Source organism: Dipodomys spectabilis, unplaced genomic scaffold (assembly GCF_019054845.1).
Source record: "Dipodomys spectabilis isolate Male_0828 unplaced genomic scaffold, ASM1905484v1 ptg000298l, whole genome shotgun sequence".
In the NCBI taxonomy this organism is placed as follows: Eukaryota; Metazoa; Chordata; class Mammalia; order Rodentia; family Heteromyidae; genus Dipodomys; species Dipodomys spectabilis.
In genome coordinates, this window is record NW_024870975.1 from 3306244 (window position 1) to 3333505 (window position 27262).

Below are 27262 nucleotides of genomic sequence, written 5' to 3' on the forward strand. Positions count from 1 at the left end.
TTTCTCAAGGCTGGCACTCTACCACTTGAGGCACAGGGACACTTTTTGTTTTCTGATAGTTCATCGAGGATAAGAGGCTCACACACTTTCCTGCCCAGGCTGGCTTGGCACAATAATCCTCCAGATCTCAGCTTCCTGAGTATCTAGGATGACATATATGAGCCACCAGTGCCCAGCATGTGATGCCTTTTGAAGGCATCTTGGCGAGTCTGTATAAGGAGCCCCAAAGGGCCTGGATAGACCACAACCCAATCAAGGAGCTGTGATGGGGGAAGGCTGACTTTCTAAACATACTGTTCCCCAAAATTAAAGATGCCAGGTGGTTTTGTATGCAACAAACACCTAGGACAACAGCCATGAGGCTTAGTGGGGAAAACGTGGAGAATACCTAAAGATTGCACTGTAGAAATCTCTGATTTTGCATGCATGTGGTGTGTGTGTGTGTGTGTGTGTGTGTGTGTGTGTGTGTGTGTGTGTGTGTGAACTCAGGGCCTAGGCTCTATCCCTGAGTTTTCTTGCTCAAGCCTAGTGCTCTTCCACTTGAGCCACAGCCCCACTTGCTTTTTGATGGTTAATTTTATGTAAGAGTCTCAAGGACTTTCCTGTCCAGGGTGGCTTCAAAGCATGACGGGGGCCCCAGGGCAGTAAGAGTAAACATAACTCACAGGTACAATCACTATGGTGGGTGACTCCTGCCTCCTCGTGGCCAGACGTGAGACATGCAGCCCCATGTCATCATCCTCTAGAGTTCAATTGGGGGAAGTGACCATGGCCAAGCTGACTTTTGCTCACCCTGAGTACTGATGCCAGAGCAAGTCTGTTCCACCCTAGGCCAAGAGAGTTCCAGGAGGCCCGGCTCCCAGAGGCACAAGGAAGAGAGAGATCAGCTCCAAGCTGAGCTAAGAGCCTTTGCCCACAGATACCCCAAGTTGGCCTTCCTAATCACCATAAGACCTGTCAAAGAATAAACAAAAAAAAATATTGGAGCTGTGCCTCCAAGTGCTAGAGCTCTAGATTGAACCAAAGAGCTCAGGGTCAGGGCCCCCAAGCATTGAGTTCAAGACCCTCACCTGATCCTTCCGCAGTTTAGCTAAATATGAACTAGTAGGATTTGTGAAGTGTTTCTGAAGAATGGTGATACTGAAGAAAGCATCCTAATTCTAATGAAAACTGCACTTGTGACATACAGCTATGTGCTGAGTCCTTCACTGGGTCCTGGTTGCTGGGTCCTTCCAACATGGGGGTTTTGTGCTGAGTCCTCAAAACGTCCTGTTGGCTGAGTTATCCCAAAGGGTGCTATGTGCTGAATCCCTGAGAAGAATGGGACCTGCTTGTTTTTGGGTACTGTGCTGTGTCCATTACACAGCTACTGTATGCTGAGTCCTTCTAAAGGTGCAGTGTGCTAATTCATCCCAAAGGGTACTGCTATGTGCTGAGTCCTTGAGATGAGATGGATAAGGTGAATTTTTCAAGTGCTATGTGACGAGTCCTTTACACGAGGTGCTCTGTACTGTCCTTCAAATGGTGCTATGTTCTGAGTCCTTTGACAATGTTGTATGTGCTGAGTCCTTCCACAGGGTAATATGTGCTCAGTCCTTCAAAATTGTGCTATGTGCTGTGTTTTTCGAAGGGTGCTGTGCACTGTTCTACACAGTGTGCTATGTACCCAGCCCTTCAAAGGGGGCTGTGTGTGGTCTTAACACAGGGTGCTATGTACTGAGTCCCTGAGAAAGAATGGTATGCATTGAGTTTTTCAAAGCATTCCATGCACTTAGTCCATTACCTTGTGGGCTATGGACTCCCTCCTTCAAAGGGTGCTGTGTGCTGAGTACTCTACACAGGGTACTATATGCTGAGTCCTTCAAAGGGAGCTGTGTACTGAGTCCTTTACACTGGGTGTTTTGTGCTGTTTTTGGAAGTGTGCAGTGTGCTGACTCATCTCAAAGGGTATTATGTTCTAAGTCCTTGAGAGGTAGTTATCCCCAACAATCACACACACATAAACAGACACAAACAAACATATACACACAAACATACACACAAGGGTCACCGTGCACTTTTTAGTGTAGGAGGATGGAGGAGAGTCTCCTCCAGAGGTGGGGCTGAGGGGAGATTTGATACCCAGGGCAGGTACTGGGGTTGGGAGGGAGTGATGAGTTGAGGTGAGGCTACAAGTTCCATGGCCTGGAAGCCTTTGGTCCCAGTCAGGGCTTGGCTTGCAGCGAGGGGTGGGGGCCAGGCCTGAAAGGAAGAGGGGTAAGGGGTCAAAAGAAGGAGGGCTCGGGGCCCAAGGCACACTCCCATGGCAGCAGTGGCCAGGGGCACGAATCAGGGGAGGACAAGGGGTTGGGCATGCCCGGCAGGAGCAACACAGCCCAGGAGAGGAGTGGGGGCAGAGAGAGAGCAGAGAGAAGAGTGAGTACACATAAGAGCAGGTGGCTTCATCAGCTGGTGGCCTCGCTGATCATAGTGCAGTTTCTGGTGGGGAGCACAGAGCACATGGAGCTGGCGGGCACATTGCCACAAGTAGCCACGTGGAGTCATGGTGGCCATGGCAGCCATGAGACAGAGGTCCCGGCAAGGGGGGCACTGGAGCGGCTGAGGTGGGAATGGTGTTGGCTGAAGAAGAGGAGCAGGAGCCACATGCAGCTCTGCCATGTGCCCGCAGATGCCCCTGCCCCTTCCCAGCAGCATTGCATTTCAAACATGGCACTTTCGGCTCTGACCAGCTGCACCTTTCACAGTTGCCCAGAGGAGATGGTGCACCCTGGCAGGCTTGCGGCCCCGAACTGGTCGCCACTGCTGGTCCTAGGACTCTGGACCCATGTGTACCCGGAGCCACCACCTACAGCTCTCCCATTAGTACACACGAGTGGTGGCTCTGAGGGCCCACAGCCTGGAAACACTCCGGCTAACCAACCACTAACCTGGACCTGCACCTCCTGCCTCCCCTTTCTTGTCTCCTCCTCGAGTTCACCCTCCCCCCCCACAGTCTGCCATGTCCTTGTCACAAATGTGCCCCAGGGATGGGGGGCAGGGGTGTGTGTTGACCTGGGGATCCCACCCCCATTCCTAGTGGCCAGTGTCCCAGGAAACAGGGAGATGCAGGAATGGGTGAGGAGGGGTGCCACAGAGCTTCTGGCCTGGAGCAGTGGGAGCCACACAGCCGCACATCTGCACCCTTCCTCTCTCTCGTAAAACTGGTGGATTTAATCAGAGGTGGGGAGCAGCACCTCCACACCTGCCTTCGCGAGTCTTTTTCTTTTTGCTGGGGGTCATGGGTGTTGGATGCAGAAGATAGGCCCTCCTTGCTGTGTAAGCCCTTGTCTTCTGTGCTCAGTCACCCTTTCACCTGAGGAGGGTCCCAGAAGAGCCCACTAGGTATGTGAGGGTACTTGGAGTCAGACAGAAAGTGAATATCTGCGAGGAATATATCCACTCCAACCCACATACACCGAGCCTGTCTGCCCTCCCCGCCTTCCCAGCTGTCAACAGTACTCACAGGGTGATCACATTTCCCAGCTCTCCCAGCATCTGCTGATGCTCCCTGTCCATCTGGGCTATTCGTCCTCCCCAAAAGTCCACCAAGTCACCCAGAAGCATCTAGGCTGAAAGTAGGGAGTCCATCCATGTATGTAGCCTTTAAGACCCTATCCGTTTCCCCAACACTTCCCCAAACCCAGGTCAGACACCCCCTGGGGCACCATGACCCCTTGCTTGTTTTCAGCCCCGGCTCTGAGGAGCCACATATCTCGGGACACCTTCACCAAGTGTCCTGGCATAGGGTTTTGGTGAATGGGGAGTCAAGGCTGATTGATCCCAAGGGAAAGTGTCTGGCCTTGGAGAAAGGGAGAGGCATGGGTTGTTCTTCCTTATTAGAGTGGTGCTCCCTTTGGTTGGATCCCCTGTTCTGACCAGGCAACCCCCGTGCGCCAGCTTGTACCTTGTCCCAAAGGAGGAACCAACAAATTCAGGAGAGGCACTGCTCTGAGTCTGTTTGTGTGTGTGTGTGTGTGTGTGTGTGTGTGTGTGTGTGTGTGTGTGTGTGTGTGAGAGAGAGTGTGTGTGTTAGTGTGTGTGTGTGTGTGTGCGCATGAGAGATAGAGAGGGAGCACAAGAGAGAGGGGGGAGAGAGAGAGAGAGAGAGAAAGAGTGAGAGAGAGAAAGACAGACAGACAGACAGACAGACAGACAGACAGATCATCTTTCTCCTTATACAGCCTGACTGTGCTCAGGTGAGTGATCCCTTGGCAAATCGTAGGTGCTGCATGGACTAATCTTCTGACACAGTTCTGGATTTGTGTGTGTGTGTGTGTGTTTGTTCGTTTGTGTGTGTGTATTTGTGTTTGTGTGTGTGTGTTGGGAGAGCAGGGAGATGAGAACAATGAAAACATATTTAAGGCACCATGTCTACAAAGAGCAAAAGCATTTTATTTGTGTGTATGTGTGTGTGTGTGTGTGTGTGTGTGTGTGTGTGTTGTTCTTTTTTCATCAATGCCAAGTACGAGTCTAGCGATAATTTGTGTTTTCTCCTTCACCATTTCATGGCTCCTTTGGGGAAAGTTTCAGTACACGTTCCTTCCCACCTCTCTCTTCTCCCTTTCCTGTAGCCCACAGTAGCTGCTGGGTCTGTGTGGGTCTCTCCTAGGAGGCCTGTGTGAACCACAGACCAGAATGGACACTTGTCCTTCTGTCTTCAGCCAGAAGGCTCGTGAGGCAACTGTGACCACACCCATACTCTTCCAGCCAGACAGTCTGCTCTAGTGTGTACAGTTGGAGCTAATTCAAGGGTTGGGAGTGTGTCTGCCAAATGTAATTAGGGAATGAGATTGGGCGGCCGATAGTGCAGGAGCTGTGATGCTAGAAGTGTATGAGGAGTGGTGAACGTTGTGACATGGCAGATGGTTCACCACGACAGAGAATGAGAGGGTAAACTTACCCAGGGCATTGACTGTGTCTATGGGGACTCCAGGCCCCCACTGATGGCATGGATTCCCTCCCGGGTCAATGTACTGGTGGACAGTCCTCCCTGGAGTCCTGCAGACTCCAGTCTGTGTCCGGCCTGGGCCGTTTCCAGCTGGGCAGTGGTAAGCAAGTGCGCTCCCCCTGCTAAAGTCTGCTTGCTAACTGCCGTGGCAGTTAGCTAGGGCTCTCTGAATGCCACTTTCTGTAAACTGATGTAGGCTGTCTGAAAGAAAAAGCAGATCACTGAACTTAGAACCCTTCAAGTTTGATTGGAACAACTGAAATGCAATGTTTTCCAGGTTTTCTTTTTTTCTTGAAGCTGGCTATTTCCACTAGCACCTGGGATGAGGGGTCAAATCATGCAGACGATTTCAGCGTCCGAACAATGACATTCAAAGCAGCACGGGAAGAGTTCCCAAGTGAGATGGTCTCCTGTAATGAACGTCGTGCCTTGACTGACTTTCTTTGGCAGCTGTTGATTCTCCTCCGGCTCTCTCTAGGGTGACCACCATGTCAAGGATGTCCTGGGGAGCAGAGATCGTGACCTCACCATCGCTAGCCTGCCAGCTATGAGCAGAGACGATTCCCAGCACCTGCACTGGACTCTGGGAGATTCAGAAACCAGGGATACCTCAAGGATCCTTACTCTGCAACATGAAACTTGGGGGCGGGATGTGGTAATCCTGACTGGCCCCAGGGGGAGGTGAGGAGGACCCTTGAGCCAGGACTTCAGCTCACAGAAACCTCATTCACAGCTAAGTGGGGAATTGAGTGCCACGGAGCTGGTCAGCTGCTGGACAGAGATCTTTGAGAAGATAGGCATCCCAGAGGCCCTGGAGTCCAGAGAGTACATAGTGGCTCACATCCTCACAGCCAAAACAGTTAAGTGTGGTGGCACCAGGAGGGGGTAAGACAGAGAAGGGAGAACTGTGGGAGAGCTACATAAGGCTTCGCCCCCCCTCCCCTACAGAGGATTCTTACCTGAATCAGATGGGACTTTTCTGTAATATTGTCATAGACAGATGTTCATTTATGTATCCAACAAACCATTACAGTGTGCACCAGGCTCTGGGGGGTCATAGACAATGAAAAGTTCCAGAACTGGTTCCACAGCCCATGTAGAAACCTTGGATTGATGTGGATGCCAGGGCTTCAAGACTGTCATCCTAGCTACTGAGGAGGCTGAGATCAGAGGATTGAGGCTTTTGGCCCAGGCAGAAAACCCTGTAAGACTCTTGTCTTCAATTAACTACTAAAAACAAATGCCAGAAGTGGATGTGTGGCTCAATACATAGACTGCTAGCATTGAATAAAAAGGCTTGGGGACAGCACCTAGGCTCCAAGTACAAGGCCCAGGACTGACACAAAGAAAATAAAGAGAGAGGGGAGGGAAGGACAGAAGGAGAAAAAGAGGAAAGGAAGGAAGAAGGGAGAACATGCAAGCCTTGGTTTGGAGTCCCTGGATCAAGGGAGCCAACTATTCACAATCTCTGTGGGGACAGTTTCAGAGTCTAAAGCCATTATGTAGGACCAAGCCACTGACACCTCAGCAACTTCATGCCATTCAGGAGCTGTGTGGTCACCGACTCTAGAGGGAACAAGCCTCGGGTTGAACCTAGGGCTCAGGGGGGGTCACCAGGTTTCAATTATCCCTAGCCTCATCGAGTTTATTTTCTGGTCAGATAAGAAGAAAGTTTCCTAGGGCTAGGGAGGTATTGGGTGAGAGAGTTTCAATGGGGAGGCAAGGGATAAGCAGGAATTTGAAGAAGGAGGATGGTCTCAGGTCAGGTGTGTCAGGAAATTGGTGCCATGACCTCACCAGACAACATAGACTACAAACCTTTCATCCAGACACACTGCTATTAAAAGTCCTGGCACCTTAGGTTCATCATTGACTACCTGGCTGTGGTTCACTGCAGGATGCCTTTGCAGTACATCCTTGGGGCTAGGACTTTCCAGGGCTCAATCTGACGATACCTCCCCGGGTGTTCATTCCTCCACCAAAGACTGAGGTAAGCATGCCACTGCCACAGGAAAGCCTGGAAATGAGGGCAGGAAGTGGGTCTCTTGTCTGGCTCAGTCTTTAGTGTAGATGGCAGATCTGGGATTCAGAGAGGGCAGGCTGACGGTGTGGCAGATCTGGGTAGAGGCTGGGTGGAAAACCAGAGGCACTGGGCTCTGAGCAGGGTTGTTTCTTTGATAATACTCACAACATAGGAACATTTCTGGGATAGAGCAGCCCTTTTCACCTCCCCAAGATGGACCTAGATCTCCCTAGTTTCCATCCCTTGACCAGGAAACCGTTTAGTTCCCATATCATGTGATTGGATAACTAGACCTTACCTCACTGCCCAGTGCTGAGGCAGGACAGTGAGAGATCCTGAGTCTTCGATAAGGTCAGGGGATCTTCAGTATGAGATGGTACTTGAATGTCCCAACTTGGTGCATGGTCAGTCCCATCTAAGTCTGCCATGATGTAGTACATAGAATCTAGAGAATCAGAGCTGGACGGGGTCTGTTCTGGGAGTCCTGAGTATTATGTGTTATCTTTGAGCTCCCATATGCCCATTGCTTCCCTTTCTTGGTTGGGCCTATGCTAGAAAAATTTGAAACTAGGGCATGGATCTTATCTTTTATGCTCCAAGATAGCACTCTACCATTTGAATCACAGCTCCACTTCCAGTTTTTTTGGGTGTTTAATTGGAGATAAAGTGTTCTCACGTTCTTTGCTACTAAGTGGTATCCAACTGCAATCCTCAGATTTCAGTCTCCTGAGGGGACAGGATGACAGGAATGGAATATTATGTTTGGCCGGCTGCCAGTCCCTCAAGGCTTTTATCCTAGGTACTAAGGATATGAGATCTGTGGATCATGGGTCAAAGCCAGCCTGGTCATGAAAGACTCTGAGACTCTCACATAAAAGGAATTGCCAGAAATCCAGAAGCGGTGCTGTGGCTCTATAAATGAGTGCTTGCCTTAAGCTGAAGTCCTCAGGGAGAGAACCCAGGCCCAGAGCTCAAGCCCCTAATCCAACAACAAGAAAAAGAGGTGATTAAGTTTTCCACATAGCACTGTGTACGGTTGGAAATACAATGCTGGTCTATGAGGTGTTCCAGATATGTGAGAGGCTCAATGATTTGTCTACAGTCGGTCTGATGTCGGTACTGCCACCTTCTCGGGGTGGGATGTTATCCTAATTGAGGGAGTTCATGTTTTTGTTCTCAGGGACTGCTGAATCCTTGGGCTATCCGTGTGTGTGTGTGTGTGTGTGTGTGTGTGTCTGTCTGTCTGTCTGTCTGTCTGTCTGTCTGTGTCTGTATGTGATTGGAGGTAGAAGAACTGGGCCTTGAACTCAAGGCCTAAATGCTGTCCCTGAGATTACTTGCTCAAAGCTAGAGCTCTGACATTTGAGCCACAGCTCCACCTCTCTCTGGCTAGTTGGTGGTTCAGTGTAGATAGGAGCTTCACAAACTTTCCTACGGGGCTGGCTTTGAACAGTGATTCTCAGACCTCAGCCTCCTGAGTAACAGACAGGAGCCACCCGTGATGGCTTTGTGTGTGTGTGTGTGTGTGTGTGTGTGTGTGTAGAAGTTGGTTGTAACAAGGAATGCTGGACCCTTTGGTAACTTCTAAACGCTCTCTTGGGGACAGTATGGGCTTTGAGGCTGAGGTCTGGGGGCTTAGAAGGGTGAGACCCTTGAAGGGGACTCAGCACCTTTAAATTATAAGAGCAAGGTAAATTTGTGCCCTGGAACTGTCTACTCTCGTGGGCCTGTTTGATGGCAGAGGGAGTGTGGGAGGATCTGGAGGTGGGGCCCACAGGGGGTGGCTCTCCAGGGGGACAGAGAGCATCGTCAGCACTTAGTAAGGCTTTGAGTCCTGTTATTATGGAACATATTGGCATGGGTCAGACTCTGGGTCTTCTCATCATGACGTCTGATGGGCAAGGCCAACCCTACTTTAAATCTTGACCTGTGTTCTTCAGATCTCATCCTCCTGTGTAGGTAGGGTTATAGGCATGAGCCTCTGACACCGGACCTCGGATTCTTTTTGGTATATTAGGGTTTGAACTCAAGGCCTTATGTTTTCCAGTCAGGTCTTCTACCTTGGGAGCCAAGCCTTTCTGTCTTGGGCATGTCTGAGATAGAGACTCCGTATATGCTCAAGCTTGGCTGGATCATGGTCCTCCTGTGACAGGCATGCACCACCATGCCTGGTCCTCTGTAGTTGGGATGGTAGATATTAGCACCATGCTCAGTCATCGGTTTAGATGACCCTTCCAAACTCTTAGTCCACAGCAGCCGATTCTTGACCACAGTTGAAGCTCTGGGTTCGGCCTGGAACCATTGTTCCTCAGTCTCCTCACAGGACAGTTGTGAGGAAACAAGGGATCTATACAAGGGGAACTCTGGGGCAGGGCCAGGCACAGAGGGAATGGTCATCAGATAAGTTTCTTGGCAATTCTGTGAGCACATAACAAGAAGATACCTGGAAATGACTCAGAAGGGGCTTGTTATTTATCATGCCACAGGTATGGGATTTTAAACAAAACATGGCTCTCTCTCATCCTTACCCTGACCCATTAGGAAGGGGATCCTTCATTGTTCAGCTTTGCAGCTGGGGAAAACGAGGCACGGAAATGCTCGGTGATCTACTCATGACCCCCAGCTGACAGGAAACTTGGCCTGACTTGTCTGCCATGCTCCCTAGGACAATGGGTGCTATTCAGTCCATTTCTTGTTTTGGGAAGTACACTTATTGTCAGTCTTGGGGCTTGAATTCTGGGCCTGGGCACTGTCACCAAGCTCCTCAGATCAAGGTTAGGTCTCTACTACTTGAGGCACAACACCACTTCCGGTTTTATGGTGGTTCTTTGGAGATAAGCATCTCACAGACATTGCTGCTGGGCTGGCTATGAACCATGATCCTCATATCTCAACTTCCTGTGTAGTTACCATTGTAAGCCTGTGCCACCAGCCGCCAGCTTAAGTGTAATTCTCTCTCTCTCTCTCTCTCTCTCTCTCTCTCTCTCTCTCTCTCTCTCTCTCTCTCTCACTTGTTGAAAGGGTGCTGGATGAGGTGCCTCAGAGTCCCCATGTGGCTGGGACCCAAGGTGACCCTCTTATTCTGGAGGTAGGCTGTGGGTCAGGAGCTTTCTTGCTCAGCCTGTTGAGCTAGCTCCCTTAGGTAAGCCCTTCTGTGCCCAGGATAGACCATGATGGTTACTCATTGACAGTCAGTGTGGTGAGTACTTCCCCACTACCTTTTGCTAAGACAGTTAAAGGAAAGTGGATTAGGAAGCATCGCATTGTCCAACTGCACAGCACTATCCCGAGCCTCTGATCCTCACTGCCACCTATCTGGCTGGACCCTGATTATAAGAAACAGAATTCACTCTATGTCTACTTCACGTTGGTGCAGTGTGTCATTTCAGGGAGAGGGAGCAGTGTGCAGAGGAAAGACCCTAGGTCCGACACCTCCTGGGGGACATTTGTTCTGTGACAGCGCAAAGTCATTGCTGTGGATAAGGAGGAAGCCGGCATCAGACTGAGCCGGAGAAATGCTCAAATGGAGGTAATCTGTTGAAGTATAGAACCCACCCATGTCTGCTTCCCACTCACAACAAGGAGGGTTCAATGCAGGTAGCCCAGCACTGGCCCTAGGGGGCTATAAATGGATGGGGGCAGTCAGGTGCCAGTGGCTCTCACCTGTCAACTTGTCTAATCAGAGTCTGAGTTCTGATGGTGGTAACTCAGAGCCAGTCCAGGCAGGAGAGTCAGTGAGACATTTTTTTTTTGGTCCAGTCATGAGTCTTGACTGGGCACTGTCCCTCAGCTCTTCAACTTAAGGCTAGCGCTCTGCCACTCGAGCCACAGTGCCACTTCTGGCTTTTTTCCTTTTTGCTTATATGGTGCTGAGGAATCGAACCCAGGGCCTCAGGCATGCAAGAGAAGCACTTTACCACTGAGCCACTTTCCCAGCCCCAAGTCTGTGAGATTCTTATCTTCCATAAACTACCTCCCTCCTCCCCTTGAAAAAGCCAGTTTTGGTGCTGTGGCTCAATTGATAGAGCCTCAGCCTTAAGTAAAAGAAGCTCAGGGATGACACCGAGTCCCTGAATCCAAGAACTAGGACTGACAAAAAATAAAATAAATGAATAGTAGGCACTTATTATCTTACTACCCAAATGGATGGATTAATTATTCTCTCTGGTATTCATAGTCAAAGGTAAGGGGCTTCCCTTGATGTTCCTCTAAACCTCTCCTTCTCTCTATTATCCCCCTGGCTTCAGTTGCAGGATAGAATTCAGATCATCCCATTTAATGTGAACTTAAGTACCCTCCTTACCTGCCTTCTTGGAGTAGGGATCCTGGGTGTACTCACCACTGGGTGAAAGAAGCACCAGAGAGATGTGGGTAGGTATACCTGAAACTCATACTCACACACACACACACACACACACACACACACACACACACACTCACCTAGGCCAACTCTGACTAGCCTTTTCCAAAGACACTTTATCTCCTTGGATTAACTGACCTAGGAGAAAAAGTTGATCCACAATAAATGATTATTTTAACTAAGGCTTGCTAGTTGACACAAGATAAAGAGAAGCTCAAAGGAAAGGTTCTGGAGCCTGTCTGGCTCAGGCTCACTCTTGACATCCTGTCTCCTCGGTAGGCAGAGATCTGAAGATCAAAGATCAAAGCCAGCCATAAGCTGGAAAGCCGATAAGAATCTTCTCTGCATGGAACCACCAAAAATCGAGACGTGGAGCTGTGGCTCAAGTGGTAGAGTAGCAGCCTTGATCATGAAAACTCAGAGAGACAGCTCCCAGGACCTCAGTTCAAACCCACATAAGAAATGGCCCCATTTGTTGCCCCCAGACTCCCTGGGCCTCAAGTGCCCTCTCACAGAGTGTGATACCACACTGGTTCCTGGGTAGTGTATCAGAGCCTTCAGAAATTTGTTGGTGAAAGCCAGGCCTTCGCCTTTGTGGGATCTCAACCCACACCAGGTTGAAGGAAGACCATGACAAGACGAAGAGCCTGCAGAGCGGAGAAGATCCCCCTCTGCCAGGGTGATTAGAGCGGGCTTCTTAGAGGCAGAACTTGAATGGGGGTCTTGCTTAACATGGAAGATTTGACAGGAAGCACAAAGAGAAAAGATGCCATAGATAAAGGACAACATAGCGGAGCGTGTTCTTTTCCAGCCAGGGTTGTTGGTTAGAAACTCAGTAAAGATGAGCAAGACTGTCCTGAGACAGGCCCAAGGGGTCATAGAAGAACAGCTATCCAATGATGGGATTTTGTCTTAGCAGTAGTGGGCTCACCTAGCACACAGGAAACCCTGCGTTCGATTCCTAGGTCCCGCATACACAGAAAAAGCCAGAAGTGGTACCGTGGCTCGGGTGGAAGAATGCTCACCTCAAGCAAAAGAAGCTCAGGGACAGCACCTGGACCCGAGTTCAAGCCCCAGCACTGTCAACGTAAAACTGCACTCCAAGAGACCTGGGTGACAGGTGGATGGCTGTGTCCTGTAGCTCTTAGTAGATCCATACATGCTTTGTGTCTCCTTCTCTGATAAAGGGGATCTGGACACTCCTTCTGCAATGAGCAACCCTGCACCCGGTTATCAGCAACCCTTCCAAAGGCTTCCACTGGGACATGGAGCAGCTGGCCCCAGAAATCCTCAGGTATGGGTTGGGTGTGGCGGGAGGCTACAGGGCAGGCCTCAGACATCCTAGTAGGTCTGATCTACCCCAGACATCCAGGCCATCCAGAGGAAGTGGATGGGAGCTTAGAAAGGGGTAGTGATGTGAAGAGGGCCCTTTAATGCCCATGGCCCTCCCCAGATTCTGAGCCTCCCTTTGCTGTCTCTGAGGGAGGTAGAGGAGTGTCTAGGTGGTAGTATCTAGAAGCGGACTAGTTGGAAATTGTAAAGAATGAGACACCATAGGCCATGCGCTGATGGCTCACGCCTGTCATTCTAGCTACTCAGGAGGCTGAGATCCAGAGGGACTTGTATCCTAGCACAGAGAGGAAAGTCCAATGAGAGTCTCATTTCCAATCCCCAACCAGAAGTGGTTCCATGGCTCAAGGGGAAGAGCACTGGCTTTGAGCAAAATTCATCATCACGGACAGTACCCAAGCCCTGAGTTCAAGCCCCTCATCCAAAAAAACAAGTAAGAAGACACCCCTTGCTTGCCAGAGATGTTCACCATCTCTGGGGTTGCTGTGGTTGGGACACCAGGTTCTGGCCTCAGTGTACAGCCATTTCTAAGAACTCCCCAAGTTTGCCCGAGTGTGAATTTACAGCAGGGAGGGCATTGTTTTACCAAGAACTGCAGAGGTTGTGGCCTGTATTAGGCAGGGAGTGGGCGAATGGGAGTAGGTGTGGGAGAGTAGTGCCACTTATATTCTCTCCAACCCAAGGACGAATGTTTTTGATGCTGGTGTCAAAGTCTGAAAGTGTGGGGTTACATGTGCTTTATGGCCAGACAAGTTGGGTTTCCCCTGGTTGTAAGAACGTGGCTGAAACCAGGCACTGCCAGTGTCTCACGACTGTCATCCTAGCTACTCAGGAGGCTCAGATCTGAGGATCATGGTTCAAAGTCAGCTTGGGAGGAAAGTCTGTGAGATTTTAACTCAAGTGAAGCACCAGAAAACTTGAAGTGGTGCTGTCTCTCCAGTGGTAGAGTGCACAACTTCAGCTGAAGAGCTGAGGGATGGCACGCAGGCCCAAAGTTCAAACCCCATGACAGAAGACCAAAAATAATGTGGCTGAGTTTTCTTCATAGCGGTGTGTACAGTAGGAAATGCCATGTTGTTTTATGGGCCATTCCAGATGTGTGAGAGGCTCTGAGTTTTATAAACATTTGGTCTGAGGATGGTAGTGCCATCTTCTCAGAGGTTGGGATGTTCAGTTGCTCAGGGACTGCTGAAGACTTGGGCTAACCATTTGTGTGTGTGTGTGTGTGTGTGTGTGTGTGTGTGTGTGTTTCCCTCATCTTTCTCTGCCCACTTCCTGGATGCTTGTCTGCCTCTTCCTGACCTTGGATGGTGCCCTTCCTCAATAGCAACCTTGTCTTTAGCCCCATATCATGGTCTACAATGAGTCCTAAATTGCTAGAGACCTGCAAATTCCAGCTTTTCCTTGGGACCCAAGTCTGGCTGTCCATATCTTTGTCCTCATCCAGGGGATTCTGGGTCAGCAGTGCCAGCTGGCTTATGTTCTCTCCTGCCTCTGGGGAGCAGGGTCAGTCATGCTGTGTCCTGTCCTTTTCTAAGCTGGGCCCCTGGCTGCATGTCTCACTCCCAGCAGGGTGCCAGTGGAGTGGGGGAAAAGTGGTTGCCAGTGGCTCTGGCCAACTCGACCTTGATAGCTGACTGAGGGCTCCCCAAACAAGGATGATCTGTGGCTACATAAGAGGTGAGGCCAAGGTGGCTGGGATGTACTGTTCGATGTCTAGGAAATGTCAATGTACCTTATCGTAGGCAAATCTATCTTCTGGCACCAGCTGGGCCTCCTATGTACTTCTAGATTCCGGATGCCCAGAACAGAGAGGCATATACTTTAGATTCCACGGCCACGGAACTGGGGGATGAGAGATTGGTATGGCCAGTACCTCAATGTTTTGAGGCATTAGTTTTCACCTGGATGAGCTGAGCTAGAACTGGGGGCAGTCCTGAGTCATAGTCACAGTAAACTCTCAAGCCAGATCAAGTGGTTTCTCCCTAAGTCCTTCTTGGGCTGAGGGGTTTGGACCATGGCAGTAAGTTCCAAGGAACCTGTCCCTTGATCTCAACACGGGGCAACAGGATCAAGGGAATGACACTAGGGATGCTCCTTTGTAGTCAGCCCATGATTGCAGACCTTCATCTGCCCCCCTTCCCCAAGCACTGGTGAAGAAAGCAGGGCTCCAAGCCCTCGGACTCCTGGGATAGTGACTGCTACAGGCTGGAGACAGTTGGCTGTGGATATCTGAGCATACAAACTTTCTTGAGCCTATCTCAACACCTGCCTAAGTTCTGACTGACAAATTTGCACTCTTGTGATACTCCCATGAGTGGGTATTATCTTGCAGCTCCTGCCCCTCCTGGCCCAGAACCGTGGTCTGAGACAGTGATTTACTACTCCGATCCACATTGCACCCATGACAGATGCCATTCTGATGATCTTCATGCCCCAAGGCTCGATACTTCTCTGGTACTGTGGCCTGCTCTGTAGGCAATGGCCTCCAAACAGGCTGCTATCAGGACACCTAGACATTAGGAGACCCTCAGTGGCCCACTGGAAAGTACTGTGCCTAGAGCCACAGAGTAAGGTCCAAGCAGGCAAGGTGTTTGCCATGGGGCTAAAACTCTGGGCCTGGGCGCTGTCTCCCATCCCCCAGCTCTTCACCATACTACTTGAACCACAGAGCAACTTCAGGTTTTCTATAGGGTCCTTGGAGATCAGAGTCTCCTAGACTTTCCTGCCTGGGCTGGCTTTGAAATGTGATCCTCACATCTCTGCCTCCTAAGGAGCTAGAAGGACAGGCGTGAGCTACCTGTGCCTGGATGATCTGGCCTTACACCACAGTGGACTAGGAGCTCCTGAAATCTTTCCTTTAATTTTCCTGTGCTAGTATTGGGGCTTGAACTCACGGTCTGAGCTCTGGTCTCTAAACTTTTTCCTTCAAGTTTACCACTTTAACACTTGGGCCACAGCTCCATTTCTGCATTTTGGTAGTTAATCGGCAAGAAGAGTCTCATTAACTTTCCTCTACTGAGCTGGCTTGACCCTCGATCTCTATCTCAGTCTCCTGAGTAGCTAGGATTTACAGGAGTTGAGCCACTGGTGGCATTGGGCTAAAAGCTTTTCTAAAGCAAGAGTTTTTCCCTGCATTTGCCCTGACTCCTCCATGCAAAGGAGGCCGGAGGGTCAGGAGCTGTGAAAACAGGTTTCCAGCCACAGGAAATGGCTTTGGGTCCCTGGCGAAAAGCCAAGCTAATCTTCCCCCTGGGCGACATTCTGGGATCTCATCCTCTGCTCTTTGACTCAAGTCAACTTTGACCCAGCCTTGAATTTCCTGCCAGACTTTTCTGAAGCCATAGAACCTTCATACCACGCACACCACCTGCTCTACCGCACACCTCAGGACCTTTGCCCATGCTATACCTTCTGCCTGAGGCTCTCTGCCTTGTACCCACATATTAGAACTATTGTGGAATTTTGTCACTGGGTATATCACTTCCTGGAACAAGTCTTTCCTTCCCTTTTCCATCTTTTTTTTAATATTGAGTTACTAGATATGGAACTTGTGCAAGCTGACTGGCAAATGCTCTATATTGATGTGTGTGTGTGTGTGTGTGTGTGTGTGTCAGTCCTGGGGTTTGAATTCAGGGCCTGGATGCTATCCTATCCCTGAGGTTTTGTGCTCCAGGCTAGCACTGTACTACTTGAACCACAGTTCTACTTCTGGCTTTTTGGGTGTTTAATTGGAGAAAAGTGTCTTACATTGACTTTCCTGCTTTCAATTGGGATCCTTAGATCACTTCCTCCTGAGTAGGTAACAGGGGTGAGCCACCAGCACCTGCCCTCCACACTACCTCTTACCTATAACCTCAGCCTTCCTCTGAGTCACAGAAGAATATGTCTCCTCAGGCTCAATTTTTTTTTTGCCATTCTTGGTGCTTGAACTCAAAGCTCATACTTGGCAGAGTCTCTAAACATGTGAAGACTGTGACAAATGCTTCCATTTAATTATGTATCATGTTTCAACACTTAATAAAACGTTAATTAAAATGAGTCAATGTCCTAAATTATTGTGTATAATTTTATAATAGATGTGCAAAATATAATATTATGTGTATAATAATACTAACTACAATAATCAATAAATGAATCAAAGGAAAATAAAATACAAAATCAATAATAAAATTCATAATATGAAATTAATATACATATATAAATATATATCATGTATTACACATGTATAGAAATATTTTTTCCATTGCAGGGCCTTCATTCAGGCCCAGGGAACTCTAGCCTGAATTTCTTTACCTTAAGGACAATGAGCTTCGTGTTCACCCATGGTGCAAAAGAGTTACCTGGATGGTGAGCTCAGAAACTAGCAATGGCAGAAATACTGGCCCCAGTTCCACGACAGTGACTTAATTTTTTTAATGGAAACAGTTATGTTTATTCAGTTCCATATTGAACATTAAAAAAAGCAGTCTAGAGTTTTGTACAGCTATTCAAACATCCTTCCCTTACCTGCAAAGTGCTTCTCTGAGAACTACGTTGTTTCTCTTTTTTTCTATGTTTTGTTATTGTAAAAATGTTCTACAGAGGGGTTACAGTTCAGGAGCAAGTTAATGAGTACATTTCCTATTTAGCATTGTTTACTCCTCCTGTGTTTTCCCCCTACCTTCCCTTCCCTCCCATCTTCACAACTTCCTCCTCCTGACGAGGTCAGTGACTTAGTTTTTCATTTTTGGTTGGCACGGGGTTTGAACTCAAGTAATGGCAACTCTTTGCTCACATTGCTACAGATTTACCAAGACCCTGAGTTCAAACCCCAGGCTAGAAAAGAAAACTGGCAGAAATTCCAAACCAGGGAGCTTTATTTTTCTTAATTTAGTTAAATTATATATATATATATATATATATATATATATATATATATGTATGTATGTATGTGTATATATATATATGTATGTATGTATGTGTATATATATATATATATATATGTATGTATGTATATATATATAGGTTTTTTGGGGTCAAGTAGGGGCTTGAACACAGGTCATGGAAATTCTACTTCAGCTTGGATCTCCCTTGGCTGGGTGCATTCTCTGGTCTCATAGCCGATCCTGGGATCCTGGGCTCAGAGTGCTTTCAGGAAGAAAAAATTTGGAAAGCACAAAAAGTGGTGAGCTGCAGAGAGCTGGGGTTTACGATTATTTTCTTTGCACAGTGACCATCCTGGGTCTGAATGACATAGCTGCAAAGTGGACCTGACCTGCCATTGCTGGTGGCTGGTGGGCTATCAATGAAGCCACAGGCCAACCTGTCAACATAGGCCCAGGGTTCAAATCGCAGTCCTGACATCAATCACAAGAGATCACAAGAGACTCATTCCTATGCATAGGAATACTGATTGAAAGAGTAGTTTATACATCGGTCGACACTAAAATTAGATGCAATAATCCTAGAAGGCTGGTTGAACTTAATTAATAGTTTATTAAGCATGAAAAGAATTATATTCCTTAAATTGTAGTACAATAAGTACCTAAGAGTTGGTAGGAACATAGTAGGTGTTATTCTATCATAGTCAGCTATGGAACCCTTTAGCAATATATATATATATATATATATATTTGTATACCTCCATCTGCCTATCTATGTATCGCTGATTTGGCCAAACCTGGGGGTCGTTCTCAGAGCCTGGGAACTACCTGACATCTTCATTGGCTAGAGGCTGCCATGCTCAAACTCACCCAATCATGAATTGGGCCTGCTAGGCACTAAGTTCAGATCCTGGCTCTGCCAGGCATGATGGAGAACACATCTAACATCTAGATGTGATGTAATAGGATGTAAACAATGTAATAAATGGTATAGGTGTCATCAGAATCAATAAAATAAATTCTAAATAAATGAATGACACAAGAAATAAAATGAATAACCACACCAAACACAATAAGGACTGAACATCTGTATGGAAGTATAAATCCTATCTTTAAAATATATATATGGAGGGCTGGGAAGGTGGCACAGTGGTAGAGCTTTTGCCGTGCATGCATGAGGCCCTGGGCCCGATTCCTAAGCACCACATAAGCAGAAAAAAAAGCCAGCAGTTTCACTGTGGCTCAAGAGGTAGAGCACTAGCCTTGAGGAGAAGAGCTGAGGGACAGTACCCTGGCCCAGAGTTCAGGCCCACGAGTGGACCAAAAATAAAGTATATAAGGAATATCTTTTCCAGGCCTGAGGCTTGAATTCAGCCCCCCTATGCAGAGGGAATGGCGGGAGATCCTGAGATACTTGTTCCTGGACCTGGGATGAGTCATGGAATGTGATCGATCTCATCCTTGAATGAGTAGTTCTTGCAGGATACAAGCAGAAAATGATAGGCAAGACTCATGGGGTATTGATTATTTGTAAAGAACAGTTGATAAAGCATGACAATAATCAGCACAGTCATGAAATTGAAGCATCAGGAAAGATCCAAGAATCGGTAGTCACACAGATTGGATTCCACCACAGGTTACCATCTCTCCTACTCCAAACAAATGTGTACTTATTTCCATACTACTTTCAGCTTATGAATGGATGACTGTTGTGCTCCCCGCTCCCCCCTCTTGGGGGGTGCTCAATTGCAGGTCCCAAAGGCTGGTGTGCTCATGTGGACTCATTCACCACTTGGTCCTGCTAGGTCTCGAGTTCAGATTCCCCGCCGTGCCAAAAGATTCATCTTGATGTCAGAAGTAAATCGTTGTACCTGTTTTCTTTCCTGTGCAAGTCCTAGATCTCAGCTAGGATGGAGAATGCTTGGACCACCTTGTGGCCATGGGAATAAGTTGTTATCCATGTCAGCCCACTTATACCTGTCATCATATACTCAAGAAAATACATAATACACCCATGAATAGCATACAAAATAAAGAGAATAACTACACTCAATGTACGATGTGAATATTCACGGATGTGAATATACATCTCCTGATATACATCTCCTGTTTCAATGATCATTAAAGACTACTTTGGCCTCCCTGGGGTTCGATCCCAGCTCCTTAGTGGCTCACAGTCTGGTGTGATCACGTGGACCCATTGGGCAGTTGGGCCTCCTAGGCCCAAAGTTCGAATCCCAGCACTGCCAAATATTCACCCTGATGTGAGATGCCAGTCGTTGCACCTGTTTTCCTGTACTGTGCAAGTTCTGGGTCTCAGCTAGGAAGGAGAATGTATATGCAACTCTATACTCATGGGAATAGGTTGTCATCCAGTTCACCACAGTTATATCTGTCATCCTATACTCAAGGAAATACACAATACATCAATGAATAATACAGAAAACAAAGAAAATGACTACATCAAACGCAAGATGCCTCCCATCCATATTTGGAAATATATATCCACTGTTAAATTATGAATTTATGACTATATTGGCCCCCACCAGGACTCCATCTCAGGTCCCAGGAATGGCCTAGTTCCTTAGTGGCTCACAGCCTGGTGTGCTCACCATGACCCATTCACCAATTGGGCATGCTAGGCTTTGAGTTTAAATTCCTGCACTACCAGAAGATTCATTCTGATGTAAGAAGCCTATGGTGGCACATGTTTTCCTGTCCTGTGAATGTCCTGGGTCTCATTGAGGATGGAGAATGCTATATAGGCAACTCTTAGCCATGGGAATAGGTTGTCATCCATGTCAGCACAGTTATTTCTGTCACCATATGCAATAAAATACACAATACATCCATGGATAAGACAAAAATAGAACGAATAACTACACTGAATGCAAGATGCATACCACATCTGTAGGTAAAGAGAAATCTTATGTTTAAAAAAGGTTGGCTTGTTATTTTGCCCAGTGCTGGGGCTTCAAATCAGGCCCTACACCAGGCCTGACATTCTAGTCTTCAAAGATGGTGAGCTTCCCCTTCCCCCACAGTGCAACAGAGTTACTCAGACCTGAGCTCAAATCCCAGCACTGACCAAATATTCATCCTGATGTCAGAAGCCAGTTGTTGGGCCTTTTATCCTCTCCTGTGAAAGTCCTGGGTCTCAAAAACGATGGAGAATGCATAGACAACCCTGTCAACATGGGAGCAGGTTGTCATCCATGTCAGCACAGTTATACCTGTCACTATACTTATTAAAATACACACTACCTCCATGAATTAGAGGCAAAATAAGGAGAATAATTGCACTGAACACAAGATGCTGTCCACACATGTATGTCAATATAGATCCTATGTTTAAATTATGAATTTATGACTATAGTGGACCACCCTGGGCATCAATGTCGGATTCTGGGAATGGCCACACTCCTTAGTTGCTCACAGGCTCATATGATCACCTTGACTGATTGGCCAACTGGTTTTGCTCTGCCCTGAGGTCAGATCCCAGCACTACCAACAAGTGGATCATGGAGTAAGAAGTAGAGTTTGAAACTTTTTTTCCTTTTCTCTGAGAATCCTGGGGGTCAGGCATGATGGAGAACATTTCTACAAATCTAGATGTTCTGTGATAGGTTGTCATCAATGTAATAAACAGAATGGGTTTCATCATAGTAAAATCATTGGTAAATAAATGAATAAAACAAAAGATACAAGGAACAACCACACCAAACATGTATGGACTGAACATCTATAGGTAAGTATAAATCCTATGTTTACAATATATATACATAATATGTATTCCAGGGCTAAGTCTTGAATTCAGGACTAGTGAACGGGCCTGATTTTTTATCTTCATCTAAGGTGATCTTCCGTTTTATCCACATTGCTGCAGATTTACCCAGATACTGAGTTCAAATCCAAAGCCTGTATGAATAAACTGTGAATTGTAAGCCAGGGAGCTAATTTTTTTCTCAGCGTGGGGCTTGAACTCAGGTCTTGGAAAGTCTGCCTCAGCTTCGATCACGCTAGGATGGGGTGCAGTCACTTGACACACAGGTGCTTCTGTGATCCTAGACCCCAAGTGTTGCAGGGAAAACAATGCACAGAAAAAAATGTGGCCTTTTATGTTTTATTCCTTTGCACAGTGACCCTTCTGGGTCTGAATGACACTGTTGCAAAGGGTACTTCACCTTGCATTGCTGATGGCTGGCAGACTATCAGGGAAGCCATAGGCCCACATGGCAACATAGGCCCTCATTTCGAATCCCCATCCTGACACCAACCAATGGCAGGGGGTACTAATAAACTGGTTCCTATCCAAAGGAATAACACTGGAATTTTTTCAATGTCACAGTTGAATGAGTTGTTTGTGAATGATGATCCTATAAAATTAAACAGCAGCATTTCAGAAGGCTGGTTGATTTTATTTAATATTTATGAATCATTAAAAGAATATTATTACTTATGGGAACACAATAATTTCAGGACACTGAGTGCATTCATTAATATTTTCAGGATGAAAACAATAACATTAATTACATGGACACATAAGAAATACCCAGGAACTGGTAGGAATGTAGTCTATATAACTGAATAATGTATAGACATCTGTGGCACTCTATAAAGATATATATTTATTGGCATATTGTCATCTGCATGTCAATCTGTTCTTATTTCGTTCACTCCTGGGGCTCATTCTCAGGTCCTGGGAACAACCTGTCAGCTCAATTTGCCCGAGGATGGCATGTTTACACTCAACCATTCATGAAATTGGCCTTGTAGGCCATGAGTTCAGCTGCCAGTGCTGCCAAACAATGAATCGTGGAGTAAGAAGCTGATGGTGACACATGTTTTCCTTTACTGTGAATCTTCTGGGTGTCAGGTATGAAGTAGAATACATATGTAGACCTATAGCCTATGTAATCAATGTTCTATGTGCTATAATAGTCAATAAAATAAATGGTCCATACATGAATACAACAAAAATAAAGTAACTACACTGAACACACTATGGAGTCAACATATGTATATAAATATAAAACATATATGTAAATTGTACATGAATAGGGTGTTTTCTAGTGCTGGGGATTGATTTCAGGCCTAAGGAACATACATGAATTTCTTGATTTCAAGGAGGCAAGCTTCCTCTTCCCACACAGTGCAACAGAGTTACCCAGACTATTAGTTCCAATCCCAGTCCTGGTAGAAAAAATGTCATCTTTATAGTATGTGAGGCCCAATTCTTAGGTACTTCATTATGCCTCCATTTAATGAATGTGATTGTTTAAATGTTTAATAAAATATTAACTAAAATTGATCAGTGTCGTGTAATATAATTGTGTATAATTTTATCCTAGAATCTTTCAAGAACTGTTCATTCAATCATGACTTACATCACATTCCATTGTTAGTCATATGGATAGGAACAAGTTTCTTAGGATCTCCTACCATTTGGACATGGCAGGACCAGGATTCAAATTGTGGGCTCCAGCTCCCACCACTTCAACCCGAGGATGGGGAACTAACAAGTCTGTCCAAGAACATCAACAAGAGCAGTGATTAGGCAGGCACCAGTGGCTCTCAGCACTCCTCCTTGTTACTTACAAGGCTGTGGTAGGAGTATCATGGTCAAAGTCACCCTAAGCAGGAAAATCCTTGAGACCCCTGTCCAACTTCATTGCCAACAAAGCCAGAAGCCTTGTAGCTCTAGTGTAGAGGACCAGCCTTGAACAAAAGCAGCTTATGGATTGTGCCCAGATCCTGAGTCCAAGGTCTGGGACTGGCAACAAACAGAAACGCACAACAATCTGTGTAGACATCCAGCTAAAGCAGGTCACCCTCTTGTCTCCAACTGAATAGGACAGAATACCCTGGGAAAAGAGCTTTGAGAAAAGCTGTCATCTTGACTCCCCCATTCTGCTTGCTTCACAGGATTCTGGCCACACCCCCACTCTTTCATGCTTCTTTCTGACCAATGGGATACAAGAATGGTGGTCACACCCACATTCCATGCTGCCTGGTAGCACTGGGATTCCCTGTTAGTTTACACCACTACCAGAAGTTGAGGAAGGTAGAGGTGGCTGAGTGGTGAGGAACAGACTCGAGGTGACTTTGAAGTATAGTAGAAAATTGATGGTCCCACTCTAACCCGGCCCTTTACACGGTGCCAGGTTTCAAACCTCAGGCAATGGTGTGCTGCCAGCCTGCCTAAATCCCCGACCTGGTCCCTGCCCCGAGTCTTCTGCTCTGGGCCCATGTGTCCGCAATGCTGCCTCCATTGCTGCTGCCCCATTTGGAGCAGCTGCCAACAGCTTCTCCTAGCATCACAGGTGAGTGGGCGTCCCAACACCAACCTACCCTGGGTCAAACACCCCTCTGGGAGCACCATGACCCCCCTATTGTTTCCTCTCCCTGGCTCTGATGAGCACCTTTCTGTCTTGATCATTTTTGAGATAGAAACTAAATATATGCTCAGGCTGGACTGGATGGCGGTTCTCCTCTGACAGGTATGCTCCACCAAGCCTGGTCCGCTGTAGTTGGGATGGTAGACATGTGGTGTCATGCTCAGTCATCGGTTTAGATGGATTATTCCAAACTCAGTCCATAGCAGTGGATTCTTGACCACACGTGCAGCTCTTGGGAGGGCCTCAACCATTGGACCTCAGTCTCCTCACAGGAGAGTTGTGAGGTAACAAGGGATTTATACAGAGAGATCTCTGGAGAATGGCTAGGCAGAGAGGGAGAGGCCTTCAGATAAGGTTTTGGCAATTCTGTGAGCATATGACAGGAAGATACCAGAAAGGGCTCAGGTGGGGCCTGTTATTAATCATTGAACAGGTGTGGGATTATGAATCGAAACATGGCTCTCTTTCATTATTACACTATCCCCATGAGGAAGGAGATCCTTCACTTTGTTCAGTTTTGCAGCTGGGGAAACAGAGGCACAGAGAAGCCAGGTGACCTACTTATGACCTCAAGTTCACAGGAAGCTCGGCCTGACTTCTCTACCATGCTCCCTAGGACAATGGATGCTATTCAGTCCACTTCTTGTGGTGGGAAGTTCACTTCTTTTCAGTCATGGGTCTTGAACTCTAAGATTGGACACTGTTCCCGAGCTCCTCATCTCAAAGTTAGCGCTCTATCACTTGAGCCCACAGTGCCACTTCCAATGTTCTGGTGGTTCTTTGGAGATAAGATTCTCACAGTTGTTCCTGCCTGGGCTGTCTATGAACCATGATCCTCATATCTCAGCCTCCTGTGTAGTTAGGATTAGAGTTTTATGCCACTGGCACCCGATTTAAGTGTAATTTTTATTTTCTTTCTGTCTCTCTCTGTCTCTCTGTCTCTCTCTCTCTCTCACTCTCGCTCTCAGGAACTGGCAGAATGGTTGCTATAGGAGGTGGTCCAACGTCCCCAGGTGGCTGGAACCCAAGATGGCCCACTGATTCTTGAGGTGAGCTGTGGGTCAGGAGCTGTCTCATTCAGCGTATTGATACATCTCCATGAGGTAAGCCCTCTATGCCCTTGAAAGACTGTGAGCGTTATTCATTGTCCATCTAGCTTTACTGGATTTACTATATTGTTTTCTTTTCTACATCATTTTCTAGCACCTGGTCAATATTATGGTACATAGTTACTGGATGAAAATGTAATGTCAACTTAAGAAAGTCATTTAGGGATCTGGGAATGTGGCTTCATGATATGGTGATTTCCTAGCATGCATGAAACCCTGAGTTCAATTCCTCAGTACCACATAAACAGAAAAACACTGGAAGTGGTGCTGTGCCTGAAGTGGTACAGTGATAGCCTTGAGCTAAAAAGCAAAAAAAAAAAAAAAAAAAAAAAAAACCCAAACCAAAACAAAACCAAAAAACATTTAGTTAGTAAATGCAAAATAAAGAATCCATACTTGGAATATATAATTGCTCCTGTCATACTGACACCTGACAATAGTCCCTAATTCATGTACTTTACTTATATTAGGATATTATGTTGAAAAAAGTTTTGTTCATTAGGTGACAGCAATTAATGGCTTGAATGTGTTCAGATATCAGGTGAAGATTAATTCTGGAAATTCAAAGCTTCCAGGTTTTTGAATGGTCACTGCTAATCACAATGAGAAGGGTAGTCTGAGATTTGGAAGTCTTTTTGGTTAGTCATGGCACCAAAACGGCAGAGGCAAAGTAACAGTTGTGACAGAAGAAAAGGAGTAACTCCAGAGTTAAGTAATAAATGATAGTAACTAAGGTATTCCAGAAACTGTTTTAGAGAACTCTTTTTGGTTATTGAACAAATAGTTATCAACGAGTCTTATTCCTCATTACCTTTAGCATTCTAAATCTCTTAGGCTACTTGTTAATCTCTGTGTAATAAATGTATCTCCTTCTGTGCTGTTTATTCTTACCTTATCTTCTTTGCTTTCTGAAAATCTCAGCCTTTCTATAGTTCTCTATGAACATTTCCTGATACTAAATACACCTACACAGATGCCAGAGAATGCTAATTTAAGGGTCCCATAGCTCATGAATCATTAATGAAACAACATGGAAAAGGAGGACATATTTATTGTTACCACAAATTTTCTGAAAAGCTGCAATGCCATCATTTGATTCAAATTTCCATCATTTGTCTACATAGTGTCATATCAGTGCACATAAATGCAAATAAGACCTTGGTGCTGGTGGTTCACGCCTGTAATCCTAGCTATTCAGGACACCAGATGATTGTGGTTCAAAGCCAGCCTCGTCAGGAATGTCCATGAGACCTTTATCTTCAATTAACCACCAGAAAGCCTGAAGTGGTGCTGTAGCTTAAGCCGTAGAGTGCTCAACTTGAGCTGAAGAGCTGAGGGAGTGTGCCCAGGATCAGAGTTCAAGCCCCAAAAACAACAAAAAGTGCAATTATAGCCTTAAGTTTCCCCAAAAGTTAGGACAAGATCAATAATCTTGCCGAGCAGAAAAAATAATATCAAATGATTCAGTGTACCTATTTTGCTGAGTTATTTAAGTTATGGCTTCTTTGCTAGGCATAGTCTCTTCCTTTAAAAATTGTCAAATATTAGCTTTACAATAAACTTCATCTAATATTTCTTGTTTCAAAAGAGAAGTCTATACAGTTGATGTCACTTAGCTTTCCTACTATCTTAATACAAAGCCAAACCAGGCAGGAGAGTCTGTCAAACTCTTATCACAAATTGAACACCAAAAAACCAGAAGTGGAGTTTTGGCTCAAGCAGTAGAGTACTAGCTTTGGGGGCAGGTGGACACAAAAGACAGCTGTTCAAGAACAGAATCCAGCCTCTGGGTTCAAGCCCCAGAACCAACACAAACTAAACAAACAAGCAAATAAAAATCCCAGATATTTCTTTGGGACCTTCTTTAAAGAAGTACTGGTCAGAGAAGAGGCTCGTTTTGTTGATTATATTCAATGGATCCTGCTTTTTTGGAATCCGTTTTGCTCTGGAGAACTCAGGACCAGACCAAAGGAATTGATAACTGACTCCTGTATCAAGAGAATCATCTCAGGGGTGAAATATCCATCCATAAGACACTTTGAAACCTCCATGTCTTTGTTCCTTTACAGGAGAACACTTTTAAAACAACGTTATTTCCTTTTGTTCTATGCTGGCCTTCAAATGGTACATTATTTCTTTTCGTAACACTCTGATCTAGAAGTTTACAGAA